This window comes from Manis javanica, chromosome 9 (assembly GCF_040802235.1).
Source record: "Manis javanica isolate MJ-LG chromosome 9, MJ_LKY, whole genome shotgun sequence".
Taxonomy (NCBI): Eukaryota; Metazoa; Chordata; class Mammalia; order Pholidota; family Manidae; genus Manis; species Manis javanica.
This window is the reverse complement of record NC_133164.1, coordinates 70,710,010-70,733,211: the sequence shown is the minus strand read 5'-3', so window position 1 is coordinate 70,733,211 and position 23,202 is coordinate 70,710,010. Positions and strand designations below refer to the sequence as shown.

Here is a 23,202-nt window from a genome sequence, read left to right as displayed (position 1 = left end):
CCCAGAAAACAGAGCCTCTAGTGGGGTATAAAATACCAACACCAATTAAGTATCAAATTCCCCAAACTCTAGTTAATTTTCCGATTTTATATCAGGTATCAACATAGGTTTATTCTTCTAGTCAAAAGATTTTTGTTTAACAGGATAAGCATTATAAGCAATGCCAGGCCCAAACTTCAAAATAGTCAGACCACCAAGGGAGAGCTCACTTACTGTGTATGAATTAGCCATTTCTCCTCAAAACATGCTTTGGCTACCTGATAAAATGGGACAAACTGGCAAAGGCCAGGTCCAGTTCTAGAGGCTGGGAAACATGTCTGAGCTCCTGGTTTTGAGGCCGGGGGGCGGGGTAGGGATGATGCTAATGGCTCAAGAGGTGTGACAAAGGACCCCGGGTGCATATGCGCGTGAGCCAGTAACCGGCTTCCCAGCACAAGTTAGAGCTGCTCCCTTCCACCCCCCACCTAGGCCTGCACTCCGCGCACCGCTCTCCTGTGCTTGGTTACATGGCCATCTCAGAAATGCCTTTGGTGCTTGTTTAAAGAAATCAATTGTATAAAAATAATATATTTGTGGCTGACCCAGAATAATGTGATTAATCTCAGACACAGTTCTGCAGATGTCGTGGGAAGATTTTTTTTAACGGAGAAAGAAGGCATTTTACACTTATTTTTAATGGTTTAAGAGGAGATGGTGTAAGAGAAAAATGCGAAGAACAAAATGCTTATTGCTGAGACTACAAGGAAAGGTGGAATCTGCATTTTCAACATTATCCTGCTTGATAAGGGAGCCCAAAAGTAGTTTGTAAGAACTGGCTTGTTTAAAAATCAGAAAATTTAATATGAACAATTTGAAGAACTGAATTTGGGTAAGCTGACAATTTCAATTTTTTCCTTCAGATAGAACTGGTAGAATTTCTAAACATATTTTATAGAATTTAATTGTTTGGGTATTTCATGTCTTTCCATAATTTAGTGATAGTTAATTAAACTAAAAAAAAAAAGTCAGGTTAAAAAAATCTGTTCCCATCTATGTAATTTTCTTAAGTTCTCCACTCTTCCAGAAATTTTACCTGAATCACAATAAAATTTTCATTTGCCCTCTTTAATACCAAGTAGCTATGTAACTAGGCAAAGTATTGGCCACCAATCTAGGAATCAGCAGTTTATCTACAAACCAGATAATGCGTCCTTAGAAATTTAGGATTGCCTGTAGATTACTGGCCTTTTTCTGTTCTCTGACAATAGCCCATTGCTGATTTTTCAACAGCTGCGATGGCTCAGTTTGGAGCAGAATGAGATTATTATTGAACACCCTGTGCACCAGTGATTTCACGTTATATCTAATTTAATCCTCAAATTCATCTATTACAAATGAAGAAACCGAGGCTCAGAATAACGAAGCAATTTGTCCCACATCATGCAGCCAGGGAGCAGCGGGTTCTGAGCCTGACACTCCCATACCTGCTCACTCTTCGGTCCACACCACACCACCTTGACAGCCAGGCCTTTGCTGCATTTCTGAAACACCTGGAGAGCTTTTGCTCTGCTCCCGGCACACAGTGGGCGCTCAATAAGGCAGTCTTTTGAGGCTCCCACTGTTCGGGTGGCAGGTAACAGCAGTTTCTGTGGTGCTTGGTTATACAAGAAGTTATTGTCACCAGGTTTCACATTTTATACAAAAATTAACTCAAAATGGATCACAATGTAAATATAGAATGTAAAACTATGGAAAAGCACACAGGAGAAAATCTCTGGGATGTGGGACCTGACAGAGTTGTTAGCCTTGATACCAAAAACACAGTCCATGAAAGGGAAAACTGGTAAGTTGGGCTTCACAAAACTTTTGTGCAGGTGAAGTAGATGTGAATATAAGGTATAAAGCAGGAGAAGCAGATATTTGTGGACCACGTACCTGACAGAGGACCAGTAAGGAGAATATACAAAGAGTTCTCAAAACAATAGTAAAAAAGACAAACAATTCACTGGAAAGTAGGCAAGAGACAACGTCTGCCTGAAGAGAGTATACAAATAGTTATGTAAGCACATGAAATGATATTCATCATTAGCCACTGTGTAAGTGAAAGTTAACCATAATGAGATCACTACATACTTCTCAGAATGGCTAAAATAAATAGTGACAACAAGAAATGCTGATGAGGATGTGAAGGAACGAGATCACTCATATAGTGCTTGTGAGAATGCAAAATGGTCCAGCTACTCTAGAAAAACACTTGGCGGTGATTTTAAAAACTACCACACAACCCTTTGAGTGCATTCTTAGGCATTTTCCCAGAGCAATTAAAACTTGTATTTACAGTATTTTTATTTACAGTAGCCAAAAATTAGAGACAACCCAGATGTCCTCCAGCAGTTGGACGGCTAACCAGACTCTGGTGTGTCCGTGCCCTAGAGCACTGTTTGGCAGTGAGAATGAGCCAGTGATGGACACATGCAATAGCCTGCATGGACGGGTCTCCAGAGAATCATCCTGAGGGGAAGAAGCCAGTCCCAAAAGGTTATATACTGTGTGACTCCAGTTACCTAACATCCTTGAAATGAGCAAAGTGTAGAAATGGAACACAGATTAGTGGTTGCCGTGGTTAAGGAGGGCAATGGGGAGAGGTGGAAGGAAGGGAGGTGGTTGTACAAGGGCAACGTGAGGCTCCTCGTGGTGATGGAAGTGTTCTGGACCTTGAATGCAAGTCAACACCAACATCCTGGATGTGAAGCTGTGCACAGATCTGCCTGACGTCATCACTGAGAGGGAAACTGAGCGAAGGGTACCTGAGATCTCTGTATTTCTTACAACTACATGTCAACATACAATTACCCCAAAATAAGAATTTTAATTAAAAATAAAGTCAAGAGATTGGACAGCAACTAGATTTGAGCAAGATACCTCTTTCTTACCTATCCATAAAGGAACAAAGGTCCCAAGACAGTGAGCAAGATGGGGTCAGGAATTTGCTCCACTCTGTGCAGAGCCAAGAAAAAAATATCTCACCCAGATTGTGGTGTTCAGAAACCACTACCAGCTTTCTGCTGTCCAATCTTTCTATCTCAGAGTTTTCTCTGTGTCATCCCCTCTTTCTCCAACATGAACCATCCCAAACCTTCATTAAAATTCAAACCACTGATACAAATACACTCGAAATCAGAAGCCACTTCTAAAAAGGAGTTTGATATACTTTGCATTTTTGAAATTTTTGAAATTATCTCATACCGTTGAGTTTGTGCTATCCAAGAATTTTCAAAAGCCCCACCTCTTATTTGTACAGGAATAGCATTTCATGTGTAGTTTTCATAGACAAGGCAGGTGTTCAGTGTTCTAACCTGGGCCGCACACTAAATAAGGGCATAAACTCAATCACCCAACCGAGAGGGGCTTGCACAGTCCTCTTCATGTTATAAGAGGCCATGACAATGTTTACATTTCTCATTTTGAGCACCAGACAGCTCCTCAGAAACAAGCCAGCTGCTTTCTCTGGGCTTGTTGGTTTTAATTGAAAAGACCAAATATCATTAGGATAAGAGTCATAAAATGGCCAAAGTCTAACAAAGACATTCTGTTTCTATAGAAGTCCATTTTCCCTCATTCTGTAGAAATTTCAAATTCTCCCTTTTTTTAAACAAATCCAGAACTCTGGCATCCCATGTGTGGAACAGAGCAAAATACCTGTCTTAGTTTGTGAGTCCTCCCAAAACACTTCTCCCCTGCCTGCCATGAACCCACAGGCACATGAGATACATCAGAATGGAAAGGCTGTGAAAATACTTCTGAGCATGCCACTGACAGAAGGACTTGCTCCTTCGCTGCCAAGTATCCAGCTGGAGGCTTCTGATCAGTGCAAGGTTAAAGCAGTGTCCTCCTGGAGAGGATTCACCGCCTCAGCACTCCTAGCTTTTCCAAGAAGAGAACACTGTTGGGACCTGAACCCAGGGTTTCCTCAGGAGCTGACTAAGCTAAGAGCTTCAGAAAGAGTGCATCCTGAACACCATTCTCCCCACAGCAGCTTTGAGATATCAAACCAGTACAGTCATAATATCACATGTTGTTGTGAGAGGGCCACAGCTTTCTAGGAATAAAGTGGCTTGAAAGCATTAACAGGTCACAAGCTGTCAACCCTCAGGCTGATCCTACTGGATACCTGCCTTCCTGGAGCGCTGCCTCCCCAGGCACCAGCTCAGTCAGTGGCCTGGGCTGGGCTCAGGGCAGCAGGCGGCCAGGGCCGGCCCAGGCCAACCCCGGGGGCTGGCAGCACAGAGCAGAGCACACACCAAAGGCAAGGGGCCACGTCCCAGGATCTGGGGTGCTGACTGCCACAGGGCACTCTCCATAAGGAGCATGACAAATGGCATGCACTGTATATCTAAGGGCCCTTGAAAAATGATGGCTGGCTGATAAAAGGATTTTGGTGGTACATGTTAACATGGCAATGTTACAAACTTCTTATGGTTGTGTGATTTGCACTTCTATAAAAATCCAATTTTATCCCCAGAAATTGTCTAAAGTCATAGTTGTAATATAGTGGAATTTCGGTTATTTTCATACAAACCGAGCCTAGCCCTCCGTTGGAGTCCTCCTTTAACATCTGCTACTCCCCCTGTGAACCAGGATTAAAATAATTTAAGATTACCCTTTCTATCTTGGAATACTCACAGCACTAAAAGTACAGAAGTAAAATGCAGAAAAACCTGACATGAGGCAGACTTATGTACATGGGAAATACCATCTGCATTAATTCTATGAAATGTTTTGATAATTACTTTTTCATTTATCCTTTCATCCATTTTTAGTTAGATACACTTGAAAATAGCTGGAATAGAAAAATAGCTCCTTTCCTTGTAAGCTTGATTCAAATGAAATGTAGCAAAAAGTTCATGAAGCAGGAAAGTAGCCCAAAGAATGGCATCAGATTCACTTGCTCAGCCCAGGGCTCAAATGCGGCGCCCGGGCCAGAGCAGAAACCAAGCCTCGCTCCGCACGGGTCTGTCTCCACTGCTGGCCACTCCTTTGGCCACGCAAAGAGGAAGCATGTGTCGGACATGCAGAAGGTGACGTGAGACCTAAGTGAGGTTCTGGCAGTGGCACAGGGTCTGTCAGGACCCCGGTATGGGGGGGGGTCGCAATGCCCTTTCTCCAGAGATGGCAAACCACTGTCCACTGTCACGTCATGCTGGGTGGCACCCTTCCAAGAACAACATTTTCAGTAGTGTGTTGGGTGTTGTCAGTGGATGGAACTTAACAGGCAGGGACACGTGCACAGCCTCTACCTGCATGTTCTGCTTGGCTGGCTTGGGCCCTACAACGGCGAAGTGACTGACCTGCTGTGGGGTCTCCTTTCAGAGGGGTAGGCTGTCAGCAAGCTTGGGGGCTGCCCACTGGAACTCGGTGCCATGATGGGGAAACGCATGCTGGTTTCTGCTTGCCCGGGAACCAACCGATGGCATTTCAGGGCAGATGCACCATTACACCGTCGGGGACAAACCCTCCTGGGGCGGTCACAGGGGAGGTCCAGGCAAGACACACTCCTTGAAGCCTTCCTTTCCATAACCGCACCAGACTACAGCTCTTCATCTCGCCAAATCCTGTCATGTATCACTGCACCCAGATCCTGAAGTGATTTCTCTCTAATGGGCCACTCCACTTGGCTTCTGGCTGGTGGCTTTTCTCTTTTCCCCCAAGAATTTTTGTCTGATACTGAGTGCCTGAGCCATGTACTTCAGGGTTTTGTTTTTATTTCCCCATATGGTCTCCCTGACCCACTGCCTGCAAGGAGCCTTTCTAGACATTTTATCCCTAGGGACTTCCACTCCCCACCCAAAGAAATTAAATACTAAGGAATAGGTTCTGTCTGTCAGGTCTGAGCTCTGTAGGGCCACAAACAATTGCAGTACCCAATGTTTGCCCTGTTGAGAGCACATGCTCTAATCCAACTGGACAAACACGTACAGTGGGGCATCTCCTCTGTGCCAGGACCACACAAGGGGCAGGGATACAAAAATGAATAAGGCGGGCCCCAACCTCCTACTTGGTTAGTTACAAGACCCTTTTTTTGCACAGCCCCAGGAAATAAAGAAGATATTAATTCCATACTTCAAGTAAAGAAACTGAGGCCTAGGGAGCTTGTTTATTGCAGATCACACAGCTGGTAGAGGGCAGAGCGGTGACCAGAACTCTCATTTTCTGATCAAGGTTCACTTTGATGATGAATCCAATCTGAGCCATTTTACCTTTTTTTCCCGTTATGCATGTATTTTTTTGCATTCATTTTAAAATTCAATTTCATACACTTGAAGCAACAGAGCACTACATTTTTATCTTTTTTTTTAACATGAAGTTCCTATTCATTCATTTGTTCAACATTAAGCACATAAGAGTAATAGCTCCGCACACATATGCTGTGCTAAATATGTTACAGGCATCGGGTCATTTAATCCCACAATAATCCACAAAGGATGCAATTTCTTTATTCCTACCTTGTATATACGTGTACTGAGACTCGTGGAAGCGCTGGGATGTTCGGACTTCAGAGCTGGAGCTCTTGAACACCATTTTATATGCCTATTGTACTCCAGGCACCCTGGCAGGTGCTGGGGCCCCAGAGGGTGAGCAATCCACGGTGTGGCCATGAGGGGCTCTCGGGAAACTGACAATTTGTCAGGGTGATGAATTCAAGAATATTGATGGGAAGGACAAGGGAAAAACTTACGACTGTGTTCTTGGATAGTATGTAGGGTCTGAAAGCCATTTTATGTTTTTCTCATTCTTAAAATCAGAGAAAAGTTTACTCCTTAGGTTCTTCTGTGGCAGTGCTTTTCAGATTTTATGAGTCATCTGGGAATCTCATTAAAATACAGATTATGGACATAGGTCTGAGTGGGGTCTGAGATTCTAAAACCTTCTGGGGGACACCAATGCTGCTGCTCCAGGGGACCACACTTCACACTGCTAGGCACGCAGTCCCCACCTCAGAGTTCTTCCACAGTCCTCCATGTGGTGATCTGCCCTGCGCTTAGTCAGATGGGCCATTTACTCAAGTGATTCCCAATTGAAATAAACTGAGTTGTAGCTCAGACCTTGCCATCAAGGACATACCAAGGGAAAACGAAGGCGGTGAAGCCCATCGCTTTCTCCTGCTCCTCCTTTCTCTCCACATGCCTGACTGCCCAGTGGCCACATACTTACCTAGAGGTCCAAGTCCTTAGGAAATGTTCTTCCTTTCCAAGAGGATACGTATGTAATTGGTTAACCTGTTCAGGTGTATTAGCGTGCTAAGAGCAAGCATTATTCCTCTCTGCTGGCCTAAGTGGCTGATTCGGGGGTTGTTATGCAGGCCCTCTCAGTGAAGCCACAGGTATTTGTCCCTTGTATAGACACTGACTGCTGGACCCTCCGCACATACAGCCAGCATGCTGGAGGGTCCATCGGGTGCTTGGACAACTCGCCAAACTGTCTCAAAAGCAAACCATGAGCTGGTGCTTCTGAAGCCTATTTATTGCCTTTTCTGTGTCCATGACTCAGCAAACCCCACAGCTTGACCACCATTTCTGTAAGGTCAGCAGCCAAGCTGGGGAAGGAAACAAAGAGACACCTTCATCTTCTGACCGCACGCAGGGGAGCTGTGCCTGCGAGCCTCAGGCTGAACGCCGGCTCGTCAGACCATTGTAGGAATATCACGCTTGGTAAATATTATTTCATCTAATGCAGTGTTTAACATTCTCATTCTTTTCAATGAAATCCTGCCATTTTGACAGTGCAGATGGTCTTGGAGAGCATTACGCTAAGTGAAATAAGTCAGACAAAGACACATACCATATTTTACTTATATGTGGAATCTAAAAACAAAACAAATCAGAAGTAGCTCAGACACAAAACATATTGGTGGTTGCCATGGGGAGTGGGGGGTGAACTAGGTAAAGGGGATAAAGAGAGACAAACATCAATTTTATAAAATAAATCAGTCATTGGGGTGGAGTCACACAGCATGGAGAACTGTAGTCAGTGATACTGGAGTATCTTTGTATGTTGACAGATGCCAACAACACTTCATAATGAGCATTTAGTGTGTGTAACTGTTGCGTCATTATGTTGTACATCTGAAACCAGTGTTGTTTATCAACTCTATTTCCATTAAAATAAGATATTCCCATTTCTTTCAAATCTCTGGAGGCTCCCTAGTTCTTTGTCTTCTTGTTCCACCCCATTCCTCAGTGCTTCCCTTCTGCTCCACATGGGTCAGTAAACGCAGGCCCTAGTGCCCCAGGAGGGTGCCAGCTTCCTGTGTCTGCCTGTATTTGGGGCAGCCCAGCACGACTCTTGGGACCGGGTCTGTAGGTCTGCCCTTTGCACATCCTCCTGTGACTCTAACAGGATAAGATGCACAGCCTCTTCACACCTCGGCCCAGCTGACTGGTGGGAGGACTCAGGCCAACCACCACGCACCAAGGGAAACGAGCAGGGGTGGGGGGTGGGGGGTGAGCTGGAGCACGTGCTCTGTGGAATGCATCTGCTCCCCAGAAAGCACAGCACCTTTACATTTTGAGGAGCCACTGTGGTATTTTTCCTGTTAAATGGAAGTTTGCATCTGGCTGCCTTTACCTATTTAAAGAATTCAATGTGCTAATGGACTATAAAAACAATTTCCCTCATGTTTGAAAAACTAAGTTTCTCCAAAGAAAAAGGGCAGTACCCATGACATTTTCTGTCACATTGTAAGGCGGACTGACAGAACCTTTCAGTGATGGGACGCCTTATCAGAAAAGAAGGCACAAAGCAGCGATATTCATCGATGAGACCAGAGGCCTCTTGGAGGCAGCTCTGGGTCGACTTTGAGCAGCGCTGGCAGGAGAGCTGGATCCCGGACAGACCACACCGACTTGTTGACGTAATAAGAATACAGATGATGTTGCATCTAACTTGTAAAGATTCTAAGACAATAACTGTGTGAATGAGGGAAGTAGAGATAACCATTCTTTGCCGTGTCTCATGTTTTTCTTCTGAACTTTTTGGAAGATGTTGCTTCCTCTTAGTTTGACTATTATTTTTCCACTTCGTCATATCTGGAATAATTTTAATTTGCACATTTTAAGTTGTTAGTCTCTCGAGCCTCTACCAGACATGCTGCACAGTTTCTCAGACAGAGAATTTAAGGTGATGAAGGCCTCAGGGACGAAGCCATGGGAAACCACCTGAACAACACAGTACAAAGTCACGAGCAACCACTTAAAAACAAACTCCCTGAAACGTGAAAAACCAAAAAAGAGCACACAGCTTTCAGATCCTAAGAACTGCCCTTAGAAACCTCAGAAGAGCACAGGGTCAGAAAACCACCTTCTGGGGACAGGCCACAAATGCGGAGGCAGCACGATGCGCAGCAGCTGCACCCGCCCCACAGAGCTCACCCCTCAGGCCGCTCGACGGAGCGCACGCAGGGACAGGGAGAAACGGCATGTGTGGGCCTCACCCAGGGTCCACGTGTGAGCGAGCGGCCCTGACTCGCACCGCAGACCCCCGTACCGACAGGTGAGGACAGGAGAACAGTGTGGACAGCCTTCCACAGAGAGGCCTGACCGGCAGCCTCCTGGTCTGATGGGGGCCGGCGGCGGGGTGGCAGGGAGGCAGTGGGCTCCCGAGGCACAGAGGCCCCCGCTCCCATCCCCACCGCGGTCTGCGGGGCGCTGCTGTGAGCAGTGCCAGGCGCCTCCTGCTCCTCTCCAAAGGGACAAGCACCAGTGCTGCAGGATAGGCGCCCCTTGTTTCTGGGTGGTTTCTTCCTAAGCCTGATCAGTCCCCTGCTATTTGTAACAGTGGCCTGTGGGCCTGGGCCTCACACTGCCAGATTGTCACCCTGAATCTGTGCTGAAGAGATGAGTGGTTCCTGAATGCAGGGAAAGCTCCCTGTGTTTCAGCTGCTGCTTAGTTTTATCTTGAGTTTAGAAACAGTGCAGCAGTTCCCACATCTCGTCTACTATTTCACAGCACGCATCCAAAAAAACAGGATGAAACCCTAGGATATCCGGGGTTCGCTTTGAATGTAGGGCTGTCTGAGAAGCAAAATGTGGAAAAAGGTCCCATCCTGAGATTGTGTAGGTAAGAAATATGCTTTTTTAATGGAAAAGTGGCCTATGCTATCATTCAAGATAAAAGATATTGTCACATGTCAGAATCAGTTGATCTGCAGCATTCCCCATTTATTTTTCTATATTCCCTACCTTGTGTTGGACAACCATTCTCTCTGTCTCTCCCCAAAGGCTAACCAAAACCTGCCAGCTGCTCGCTCACCTCCACAGCAAATACAGAGTGCAATTCCTCCCAGAAAGATTGGGGTCTTAACAGATATTAGTATTTTAAGCAAAAGGGATAAAGTTCTGAGAGGGGAATTTCAGAAATTATTTGGGAAGAAGCATTTCTTCCAGTCCCCCACCCCTGGCCCTGCAGCACAGACTACACCAAAAGGGGACCCTGGGGCTGCAGACCTATGGCCAGGACAGTCCTACCTGAACCCCACTTCCCAGCACAGAAGAACTGACACCTGCATTTGTTCAACCACATTTCTTTATCTACAAAGCAGCAGTGTTGTAAAATGATGACACAATTCTAAACAGCAACTCTTACCTGTCAAGTGTGCTAGGACCTGTGGACACACAGACAAGCACCAGTCCACCACCATCTCCAACCAATTTATGGGCTGGGGGGTCCACATAGGGGTGAAAGGCAAGCCACAGTGAGCTGGCACCCTACCCTAGTTGGAGGGCCTGTGCGAGGTGGGGGGAGGGGGGAGGCAATGGTTAGGTTAGGAAAGGCTTTCCAGAACACTTCTCAAATGTAATACACACAGAGGGATCTTGTAATAAAGTGCAGGTTCTGATTGAGAATGTTTAAACAAAATGATCATGCAGCTTTTTCTTCTAATTTGGGATTATAAACTACCTAAATACTGGTAACAATTGTGAAATGATATGGTTCTGATGGCTAGATAAAACCAGGTGTTTTCAAAGGAATAATTGAAGGAATAGTATTTTATAAAATGAGCTGAATAATTAAAAAAGCTGAAGCATGTTTTTATAATCTATTAGTAAATTTTTCCTGAAGAACTACACAGAATTATGGAAGGAAAAAAACTTTGTGTCTTTTGACTTCACAGAACAATGAGTGGCACCCTGACAAGGACTTCATTGCTTCTTTCTCTACCTAGGAGAACATCAGGTTTCTGAGGAGCAGTGGGGGCTCTGGTTGCTGTGGATGTACCACCACAAGCCACATGTCTATAAGATACATGCTCTGTGGTTTCATTTCCAGTGACAGATGGAACATCATCTTTTTTTCAAATTAGGCATGTTGCAAGAAACTACGTCATATAATAGTCAATCCGCCCTATCTGAAGCAGATCACTAAACAAATCTTATGACACATCACTGTACATAATATAGTCATCATGAAGGCCCTCACATTATCTAATTTGATCCTTACAAGAATCCTGGGAGACAATGCCAGACTCCACTGTCTCTGTGACAGAGGAGAAAACTCAATCTGATGGATGTTGATAAAAGATGTTAAGTAACATCTCTAAGTTGCCTGTCAGTCAGCAGCAGAACTAGTTTTAAGCATCAGGCCTTCTGATGTTCTCACTCCAACTCCAGATTTCTTTCTATGATACAACGTTGTAACTTCTAAAACATAGGCATAAAGAAGTGAGGTTTCTGAGCTCAACGTAATTAAAATCTGTGGAACCTTTTTTATGATTTTTAAAAACTTAGAATTTCACAGTAGTAGTTTGGAATGTGTCATAGCCATGCCCTTCAGAGTTTTGGAGGAACCTACAGATGCAAACATGTGAATGTGGTGCTGGCACACTCTTATTTAAGTTCACAGTGTGCATCGTGGAAGTACAGAAGAGATCCAGGCGATTTGAGAGCTTTGTCAAGGACAAATCAGTGTAACAGGCTATAGAGTTTAGCCCCTAGGAAAGTCTTTTTCAAACTTACACTTGTTTTATTTTGTTAAATATGCTCATTACAAAACAATATTAGACATGGTCATTTAGGATTTTCATATGAATAAAGTAGAATTAAAACAGTTGCATATGAAAGAGATTTGATCACAAAAAAATGACCTTTTCCTGGATGTTTCTTTAAAACAAACCCTACTAAGGATGAATTTGGCATAGTTATTAAATGGAAAGACCAATTTTCACGTGAAAAAGTGGATCCTCTGGCCCAGAGCTCCCCAGACCTTGCTGAGCTAACTAATCACCTATGGATCTTGTTAATGCAGAGATGGAGAAGGGCTGGGGTAGGTAGGGGAGTTCTGAGTCTTAAGGTGCATCTCTGTGGCTCACGTGCTGCGGTCCTTGGACCTCACTCGGCTAGCAGGACATAGCTGAGATCACTTGAGATTATTGACCTTTGATTAGCAATGTCCCGTGTATTTAGCAAAAATGTGAAATCTAAATTATGAAAGGGAGGAAAGTTAATTTCCCTAGAACCGGTTCCTTACCCAGCCAGCAAAGGAATTACACAATCTACCTACTGCTGTGCCCCTTTCTGCCCAGTCAGGAGCAGGAGGGTTGGAGTCACCTTGGGAGTCAGTTACCTACCGGCCATCACTGCTAGTGGTCCTAGGAGGGGACCCAGTACACTTAAGTTGTCTTTTTTGAAAGAAATGATTTAGCTAATCTCAGGTTCCTCAACTTTACATTATTTATAATGTTGTTTGATTAGGTAAAAAAAAAAAAAAGCCCCCTTTTTTTGTTGTTCTCTAAGTTGCAGGTATACTGACTGGGGAAGGGGTGAAGAGGACACCAGTCATGTGTACCCTTTAAGTTGCTCTACTAATCTAAGTGAAACTCACTTGCAAACTGCAGCATTAATAAGTCATCAAAAGAGGAAGTTTTCTTAACTGAAGAAAATTTTATGAAGCAACAACTTACGACAAAAATTACAAGTTCCCATCAATGTAGTTATTATTCTATTGAATATTACTTCATACTACTGTCCTCTTGGGCAGAGGGCAAATAATTTACATTGTTGGATCAAAATCTGATCTATTTTTTAATTTGGAAATTTCATACTAAACTGTCCATAGCACAATGATGTGTCTATATGTATACCTGCTTACTGTTCAATAAGCATTGCTTTATACATAGCAAGTGATTTAATTTAATGCACACTTTAGAAGAACAGGTGCTATTTCCTAAAGGGCCAAGTTTCAACATCAAGTCTTAATTGTATGAGCTGGCAATCAATGAAAAATTTCTAAATCTGAATAAATCCTCATAATTATGCCTTCATATAATAAAACAAATAGGCATATAAATGCCCTTACAGGTTGGAGGAAAAGGAAGTTCCTATTGCCAAAAAGTTAAGGCAAGTTTGCGGTCAGGGGTGTCTCCCCATTATCCAGCTCTGCAGCTAGTGTCAAGTGGCACTGTTACGTTTGCATGAGGGTTCAGAAGCTTTAAGGCCAACTATATCACTAAAATTCATATATTATTTGGAAATATACTGCATTTGCAAAGTAAAAACACACAAAAGGGGAATATGAAAGTGACCTAATTTTAGGGATTAGTTGGCTTATGTTTGGAAACCATTTTTCTTCCCTTCTCCAAGGGGAAAACATGAAAGAAGGCTAAGGCTTTAAGTAAGCAGATTTTCATTTAAAACTGAGATTCGCGGAATTGGAGTTAAGTCAAGGGTCTGCAAGCCTTGTTGGCAAACAGTATTTTAGGCTTCGTGGCCACCTGGTCTTCAACACAACCAGTCCACTCACTGCAGTGAAGAAATGTGGCTGTTGCCCAGTAAACAGGTGGGACACTGCAATTTGAATTGCATTATAATTTACAAAGATCCCAAAATATTTTCCTTCTTTCTGTATGCTTTCAACCATTAAAAAATACAGAAACCAATCTTAGTTCACAGGCTGTACAAAACACAGTGGGCCAGTTTGCTGATCCCCCTAAAAAACTGCCTATGAGTTTCAACTAAATACAAGCTTAATGCCATTGTATGAAGTTTGTCAGTAATCGTTTATGAAGTGTGTAGATTATTAGATCTGTTAGAAGCAAATTTACCAATAATTCTAACCTACAAGGCTCTGGTTTAACAAACCACAGTTTGGAGTACTTCTCTTGAAACTTATGGTTGCACATTTGGAGCAAAAATTTTGTGCAATAAACAGATTTGAAATACTATAGCCAGCATTTCCTGCTTAGGGGAATAAATTCACTTTAAATGCTTAGATGTTTAGGATGGTTGCAGAAGAACATGTAAGACACTCGGATTTACTCTCTGTGGTCCCCAGCAGGTGAAGGCTCGGCCTCCCAAGGACAGAGTGTCTCGAGAGGGACACAAGCTAAGTGGAGGGCTGTTCAGAGAGATGTTGTACAGGGCACTTAAGCTTTTGATGGATGCTGTGACTAAGCTTTATGGGCCCTTACAATAAGAGGATTTAGGTTTCTATGACTGGGGCAAAGATTTGAAAACTTATGTTGGTTATCTGGTTAAGAAGCTAACAATGGCACAAACTGTTTGGGCTTCACTTAGTCCAAAGGTTGATTAAAAGTCAGTGAGAGGGGGCGGAGCCAGGATGGCGGCGTGAGTAGAGCAGTGGAAATCTCCTCCCAAAAACACATAGAGCTATGAAAATATAACAAAGAAAAATCTTCCTAAAATAGAGACCACAGGACACAGGACAACATCCAGACCACATCCACACCTGCAAGAACCCAGCGCCTTGCGAAGGGGGTAAGATACAAGCCCCGGCCCGGCGGGACCCGAGCGCCCCTCCCCCCGGCACCCGGCGGGTGGAAAGAAACTGGAGCGGTTTTTTTTTTTTTTGGCGAGCGCTTTTTGGAAGCCTTAAAGGGACGGGCCCCCATTGCTAGGGAGGCAGGGTGGCGGGACCGGTGAGCAGGTACCTGGGACCGGCGGCTGAGGACAAAGAATATCCCGCGTTTCTCCCTGCGGGACCGGCGAGCGGGTGCCTGAGACCGGTGCCTGAGGACGGAGGAAATCGCGTTTTTCCCCTTTTCTTTTTCTCTTTTTGGCGAGTGCTTTTTGGAAGCCTTAAAGGGACAGGGACCCCAGTGCTAGGGAGGCAGGGTGGCGGGACTGGTGAGCGGGTGCCTGGGACCGGCGCCTGAGGACAAAGAATATCCCACGTTTTTCCCTGCGGGACTGGTGGGCGGGTGCCTGAGACCGGCACTTGAGGACAGAGGAAATCGTGCGTTTTTCTTCTTTTTTTTTTTTCTCTTTTCTGCGAGTGCTTCTTGGAAGCCTAATAGGGACAGGGACCCCGGTGCTAGGGAGGCAGGGCGGCGGGACTGGTGAGCGGGTGCCTGGGACCAGTGCCTGAGGACAAAGAATATCGAGCGTTCCTTCCCTGCGGGACCGGTGGGTGGGTGCTTTTTGGAATCCTTGAAAGGACAGGGACCCTGGTGCTAGGGAGACAGGGCAGCAGGACCAGTGAGCGGGTGCCTGGGACCAGCACCTGAGGACAAAAAAAAGAAAAAAAAATCGCTTGTTTTTTCCTTTTTTTTTTCTTTCTTTATGTTCCCTCTCTCATTGTTGCTGTTGTTGTTTTGGTTTGGAGAGTGCTTTTTGGAAGTCTTAAAGGGGCAGGACAGGTCACTTAGACCAGAGGCAGGGAATCTGGGGATTTCTGGGCACCCTAATCCCCTGGGCAGCAGGGAGCACAGAGACCCCTTACGGAGATAAATAGCCTCCTGGGCGCTCCCCCTCCAAACGGGGCTCCACCATTTTGGAGGAACAGCCCCAGCCAGACCAAGCCCACAGCAACAGCGGAGATAAACCCCAAAGCAAATGGGCAGGAAGCAGAAGCCCTGTCTATGCACAGCTGCCCAGCACAAGCACTAGAGGTCGCTATTCTCCCAGGAAAAGGCTACAAACCAACAAGAAGGGAAGCTCTTTCAGCGGTCACTTGCACCAGCTCTGCAAACTATCTCTATCACCATGAAAAGGCAAAACTACAGGCAGACAAAGATCACAGAGACAACACCTGAGAAGGAGACAGACCTAACTAGTCCTCCTGAAAAAGAATTCAAAATAAAAATCATGAACATGCTGACAGAGATGCAGAGAAAAATGCAAGAGCAATAGGATGAGATGCAGAGAAAAATGCAAGAGCAGTGGGATGAGATGCAGAGAAAAATGCAAGAGCAGTGGGATGAAGTCCGGAAGGAGATCACAGATGTCAGGAAAGAGATCACAGAAGTGAAACAATCCCTGGAAGGATTTATAAGCAGAATGGATAAGATGCAAGAGGCCATTGAAGGAATAGAAGCTGACATAGAGAGAGATAAAAGGATCTCCAGGAATGAAACAACACTAAGAGAAATATGTGACCAATACAAAAGGAATAACATTCGTATTATAGGGATACCAGAAGAGGAAGAAAGAGGAAAAGGGATAGAAAGTCTCTTTGAAGAAATAATTGCTGAAAACTTCCCCAAACTGGGGGAGGAAATAATCGAACAGACCATGGAAGTACACAGAACCCCCAACAGAAAGGATCCAAGGAGGACAACACCAAGACACATAGTAATTAAAATGGCAAGGATCAAGGACAAGGAAAGAGTTTTAAAGGCAGCTAGAGAGAAAAAGGTCACCTATAAAGGAAAACCAATCAGGCTAACATCAGACTTCTCAACAGAAACCCTACAGGCCAGAAGAGAATGGCATGATATACTTAATGCAATGAAACAGAAGGGCCTTGAACCAAGGATACTGTATCCAGCACGACTATCATTTAAATATGATGGTGGGATTAAACAATTCCCAGACAAGCAAAAGCTGAGGGAATTTGCTTCCCACAAACCACCTCTACAGGGCATCCTACAGGGACTGCTCTAGATGGGAGCACCCCTAAAAAGAGCACAGAACAAAACACACAACATATGAAGAATGGAGGAGGAGGAATAAGAAGGGAGAGAAGAAAAGAATCTCCAGACACATGAAAAGATGCTCCACATCGCTAATTATCAGAGAAATGCAAATTAAAACTACAATGAGGTATCACCTCACACCAGTAAGGATAGCTGCCATCCAAAAGACAAACAACAACAAATGTTGGCGACGCTGTGGAGAAAGGGGAACCCTCCTACACTGCTGGTGGGAATGTAAATTAGTTCAACCATTGTGGAAAGCAGTATGGAGGTGCATCAAAATGCTCAAAACAGACCTACCATTTGACCCAGGAATTCCACTCCTAGGAATTTACCCTAAGAACGCAGCAATCAAGTTTGAGAAAGACAGATGCACTCCTATGTTTATCGCAGCACTATTTACAATAGCCAAGAATTGGAAGCAACCTAAATGTCCATCGGTAGATGAATGGATAAAGAAGATGTGGTACATATACACAATGGAATACTACTCAGCCATAAGAAGTGGAAAAATCCAACCATTTGCAGCAACATGGATGGAGCTGGAGAGTATTATGCTCAGTGAAATAAGCAAGCGGAGAAAGAGAAATACCAAATGATTTCACTCATCTGAGGAGTATAGGAACAAAGGAAAAACTGAAGGAACAAAACAGCAGCAGAATTACAGAACCCAAAAATGGACTAACAGGTACCAAAGGGAAAGGAACTGGGGAGGATGGGTGGGCAGGGAGGGATAAGGGGGGGGAAGAAGAAGGGGGGTATTAAGATTAGCATGCATGGGGGGAGGGAGAAAGGGGAGGGTGGGCTGCACAACACAGAGAGGACAAGTAGTGACTCTACAACATTTTGCTAAGCTGAGGGACAGTAACCGTAATGTGGTTGTTAGGGGGGACCTGATATAGGGGAGAGCATAGTAAACATAGTATTCTTCATGTAAGTGTAGATTAAAAATGAAAAAAAAAAAAAGAAAGAAAGAAAGAAAGAAAGAAAAGGGGGATTACTTCTTAACAGGATAAAACTATTGGTAAATCAAAGATCAACGCATGCTTTAAATATCCTTAATGTTGATCACTTAAAGGGTGTCAGATGATCAGCTATGGAGGTACTCTTTTCTGATAATATTCCTTTCTCTTAATTAAAAAAAAAAAAAAAAGCAGTTACTGTGTGCTGACCTCCAATGAGTTCTGCTCAGTGGTATAGAGGGCATGTCAAAGTGTGGGCAAAGGGTCTATTTGTTTCTATGCAGAAGATCAAGGCCTAGCTTGGATACCCAGAAAATGAACTAAGATACGATATGAGGAGGAGCTTCCGGCATCAGCACTCTCTGGAGGACTTGTGCCGGGGGATGATCATCAAAAAGCCTCCACAGGGATCCGGACAATGCTGTGGTTGTGGCTGCATCCAGCCCACCATCTCCTGGACTTGCCATAGGAATGAGGAGGGAGATGTCTAGGCTGGCATGTGCATACAGTGAGACAACGAATTTGACCGGATCTGTACTGTTGGAACTCAACCAGGAGTTGGGAGGGGTGCAAGTTGTAGCACTCCAAAATCTCATGACTATAGACTATCTATGGTTAAAAGAACATATGGGATGTGAACAGATCCCAGAAATGGGCTGCTTTAATTTGTCTGATGGTTCAAGTACAGTTGGACAATATCCATCATATCATAGATAAATTTTCACAAATGCCTAGGGTGCCTAAATGGTTTTCTTGGCTTCACTGGAGATGGATGGTAATTAATTATAGATTTGCTTTGTTTATGTCACCGTATTCCTATTATGTTAATATGTGTGTGCAAATTAGTTAGTAGTTTAAAACCTATACATACTTAAGGTACTATACAAGAAGATATGTCAAAGAAATAATCAATCCTCCCATGTTTCCTTCATATGCTACATCTATAGCTTTTCTTCTTCCTTCCTAATTACAACCCTTAAATAGAATTCGTGCCTCATATCGAATTTACCGAGTATCATAATTCCTCCAGGTGGTAAAGATACCTCGAGACAAGTGCTGGGCATAGAAGCCACAAGGCATAAATCTGCAAAGAAGTAAAAAGCTAACCTTTGCAAACAATATGGCTTCTCTCTCACTTACCAACTTTACATTTCCCTGTATGGCCCCGGAAGATGACTGGTTAGCCAGAGACGGGTAAGATTCCTCAAGGGAGGAACAACCTAAGACAGGCACAGTCGCAGGGGGGCCATCAGGTGAGAATTTGGGGATCAACAGAGGTGAGGCTCAGAACCTCACCCCCCCTGCTTTGAGAGAAATCTTCTGCATCCGTGGATGTCTTGCTGCCCTTGTCTAGCCTGGATTAATACTTAGTCCATAGGCACACACCTGATCATCTGATCATCTACATTTGCCTTCTTACAGCACTAAACTATGTTTTCTACCTTTATCTTGCATCTACCTACCACTTCAGCATTTTATTAAAAATGAAAATAATAATAATAATAGGAGAAATGTGGGATCAACATATAAATCAAGTACAAAAATCAAACGAATATTCATATTTGACCTGATTGTTTATAGGTCATATTGCATGATCAAAACCGAAAGTTTCTGTGATGAATGCCCTTGTACTGTTCACCATGTAAGAATTTATTCACTATGTAAGAATTCGTTCACCATGTAAGAACTTGTTCGTTATGCTTCAGAAGATTGGAGACTGACGAGAATTAGGCTTGAGATGGATTAATGATTGTACATTGAGCGTTGACCCCCCTATACTGAATTTTATTGTTGTTAACAACCATTTGATCAATAAATATGAGAGATGCCCTCTCAAAAAAAAAAAAAAAAAAAAGTCAGTGAGAGCATGATGTATGTGAATAGTTTCTCCTATTTTAAGGAGGTAGGTGGAGAAAGTTAGAACTACGTTTGTCCAGCCCAAACCTATGGGCAGAACTTGATTTAGAAAGAGCAGTGCCACACAACTACCTGAGTGAGAAGCTTCTCATCGCTTTGGACTATTTACATTCTGGACTGACTTGTCTGCTTGGCACACAGGAATACTATCTACCCAACTATGTTTACGCCTGATATGTCAGTGAGCCAAAGGGCTGTATAAATGTAAGGAAACAAGACTGGGTGGTTCTCTGTTCTCAAAAACTTAAAAGAGCTTCTAAAATGGAGACGGCATCCTTTCTACCTCACCCCTTTTAGAATACTTCTATATGAGAACGAGGTTTATACTATCCTCTGATGAACAATTTCTGATTAGTCTGGATTAGTCCCATTTTTCTAGACTACATTTCAGCCTCTCAGTATTTTACCGCCTCCCAAAAAAAGGATTGTAATGTCAGACGTGCACCCTTGGTGACTTTCCTGAACTACACAGAAATTTGAATGGGTTCATCTACATCACTTTGACCTTTGCAGATTCTTATTAACATTTATTCTTTGTGATATCCATCAAAGAATAGATACAACTTTCCATTTTTAAATATGTTGGCTATTTGAAACGTACTTGTGCTATTTTTAATGTAAACAGATGACAATAAAAGCTGTTTATTAACCTGCCATTTGTCCTACTCTGAAATAACCCTCCTAACTTAATGAATTCCTTTAGCCACCCTCATAGTTGGATTTGTGTTTTCCATTACAGTAGGTAGAGAGAACTTTTGTGAAGTGAATCTTTGACCCACTAGAATGTAGTTAGTTGTAACATTTAAAGCCATATTATAACAATTATTAGTTATGCTCAGATGCTAAGCTGTAAAAATGTAAGTGAATTGATGAGCTACTATTTTATAACACTTAATAACTGTGGCTCCTACATATCCAGAATGTCTGTCTGGGAAGATAATAAAACCAAAAATAGCAGGACGCTTTGCTTACAAACGTGGTCATCTTCTGACAATGTTCCCTACAACAAGGACCATCTACAACACAAAAGACATTGTGCTCATTGTGTCAGCTAAGGAGCTAAGATAAAGGCCACTAAGAGATAACAGAATACCAAGTGGGAAACATAGGTGCTACCAGGCGTCCAAAGTTCAACAGCTGACAACACTGAATGCTTGCAATGTGCCAGGCACTGCTGTCGCCGCCGAAATCAAAGTGAGAACAGGAGGAAAGCATTTAGGCAATGGTAGACAGAGTCATGGTTATATGAGGAATAATAAAGAATGGAGAGGTATAAAAATTGAAGTTAGTAAGAAAAATAATTTTAATAAACTGTACATCTTTATGCAGGTTATCTTATTAGGGTCATGCCTTGGGGACTTAGGTTTCTACGACTGGGGTAAAGACTTTAAAACTTCTTACGTTGGTTATCTGGTTAAGAAGCCAACAATGGCTCAGATTGTTCGGGCTTCACTTAATCCAAAGGTTGATTGAAAGTCAGAGCATGATATATGTGAATAGTTTCTCTTATTTTAAGAAAGTAGGCGGAGAAAGTCAGAACTAAGTTCTAACGCAAGACATTTTGATTAACAGCAAACATAAAATTTCATGCAAAATGTTAGGTGTGACCATTTCTGTTTAAACAGATCCTTTAATCCATTTGGGTGTGTAATCAAACAGTACTTGCCTTTGCACTGAGGAATCATGTGCGGCAAGTTCATCCCCTCTACCTCGCGTAACTCATAAACAAGAACCAGTTCACACTTGGCCAGCACTTTGTGCGTGCCTCACGCCAGGGGAATGACACAGTCTCTTGGGCTGGGTTTCCCTCCCGACAGGCGCCAGCACCCGGTGAGGCGGCGGGCGGGGAGCGGCTCCTCCAGGCGGGTCTGCTCGGACCCCCGCCCAGGAGCCGCCCCTCCGGCTGCCCTGTCTGAGCCCCCGCGACTGCGCCCGGTCCTCGGTGGCGGTGGCCAGGCCCCGACCGCGGCTCGGCCCCGGGAGACCCGGACCGCGGGGAGCCGCGGACACTGATCAGCTGCTGGCGTCCCAGGAACCGTGCGGCCTCGACGAGCAGGCCCTTCCCGAGCTCGGCCCCTGCGCCGGTGGCGTCGCTGCCCCCGGCGGCCCGACCCCGGGCCCGGCAGCTTCCAGCAGGGGCGAGGGCGGCCCAGGCTGCCGGGTGGACGCCGTCCCGCCGTCTAACGGCAGCCTCCTGCTGCGCTCCGGCGCCCCGCCGCGCTCGGTCCTCCGGGAAGGAGCAGCGCGGGGGCACTCAGGCGGCCCTGGCCCGCCCCGACGGCGAGGCCGCCCAACCCGGGGAGGAGGGCCCAGCGAGAGCGGGCTGCGGGGCCGGCTGGGGGACTTCCGGTCCGCGCCACCAGGGCGGCGCCGGCGGGCGAGGCGCTGCGACCGACCCGGGCGCCAGCCCGTCGGGGTCGCGCCGCCGAGCGCTCCGGGCCCAGCGGGGGCTCCCGCACCCCCAACGGAAGCCGAGCCGGGAGCTCCCGAGCGCCGGAACCCCTGCGCGCCTGCCCATGGTCCGGCTACGGGCTCCGCGGGAGTCGGGCTGCCCGCCGCCCGCAGCGCCCCGGTTCCCAGGCCAGGAGCCGCGAGTCCGGGTGCTGCGGCCGCGCACCTGCCAAACTCCCTTGGCCGGCCAGGCGCCGAGTCCCGAGCACCCCCTCTGCACGTCACCGTGCAGACCCCGCAGAGCTTCCGGCGGGGCTCAGGGACCCCGGCCGACGGCGGCCCGGGTGGCCCCGTTTTCCCGGCGCCCCACTCACCTGCTCGGCGACCGCCTCCGCCCTGCGCGGGCGCCCGGGGACTTTGTGTTCTCCTCCCCGCGCCCGCCTGGCCCCGCCCCGGCTGCACGTGACCCGCCGCCCAGCTGCACCGCCCTTCCTGGGGCGCTGAGTGCAGGGGGCCCCGCCGAGGGGGCGCGGGGTGCAGGGGGTGCCAACCAAGGGGGCGCGAGGTGCAGGGGTCCTAGCAAACGGGCCGCGGGCTGCAGAGGGGTCCCAGCCGAGGGCGCAGAGGGTGCAGATGCTGGGCCCACCCCGTGGGAGGAGGCGGGCGCGGGGACCTGGGGGAGCTGCTGCACTGCCCGCTCTCGTCCTCACAGCTACGGGCACACTGACCACGAGCCAAAGCAGTTTGTTCTGAGTAGTAATAACTAAACAAGGCAATTCTAAACCGAACAGTGGAGTCAACAACGCAATACTAGCAAGTTCTACTGCGGTTTCAACTCTGCCTTTTGGTGCGGTTGATATTTGAGTTCTGTTTGGAACACGGAACCCAGTCTGGAGAAGCTATCTGCAGCTTATTGATGTGGGCGCCATTTGGAGCAGCACCTATTTTTTTTTTTTTTTTACAACTTATAGCTTTTATTTTGCAGAATTTATACATTATTACATATTTAAATAGTAATTTTTATGA

At 45.4% G+C, this 23,202-nt stretch overlaps 1 protein-coding gene across 4 annotated transcripts in view; it reads right to left on the bottom strand.

Annotated features, from left to right (window-relative positions):
• The window catches only part of MAPRE2 (microtubule associated protein RP/EB family member 2), a 163,971-nt gene extending 141,326 nt beyond the window's left edge, over window positions 1-22,645 (bottom strand). Inside the window, exon 1 of one of the 4 annotated variants that reach the window (XM_073212764.1) lies at window positions 22,551-22,645. The gene's annotated coding sequence lies outside the window, so the exon portion shown is untranslated. The remainder of the gene's footprint in view (window positions 1-22,550) is intronic. The other 3 variants (XM_073212765.1, XM_073212767.1, XM_073212768.1) reach the window with 3 other exon arrangements.
• Window positions 22,646-23,202: the final 557 nt, after the last annotated feature.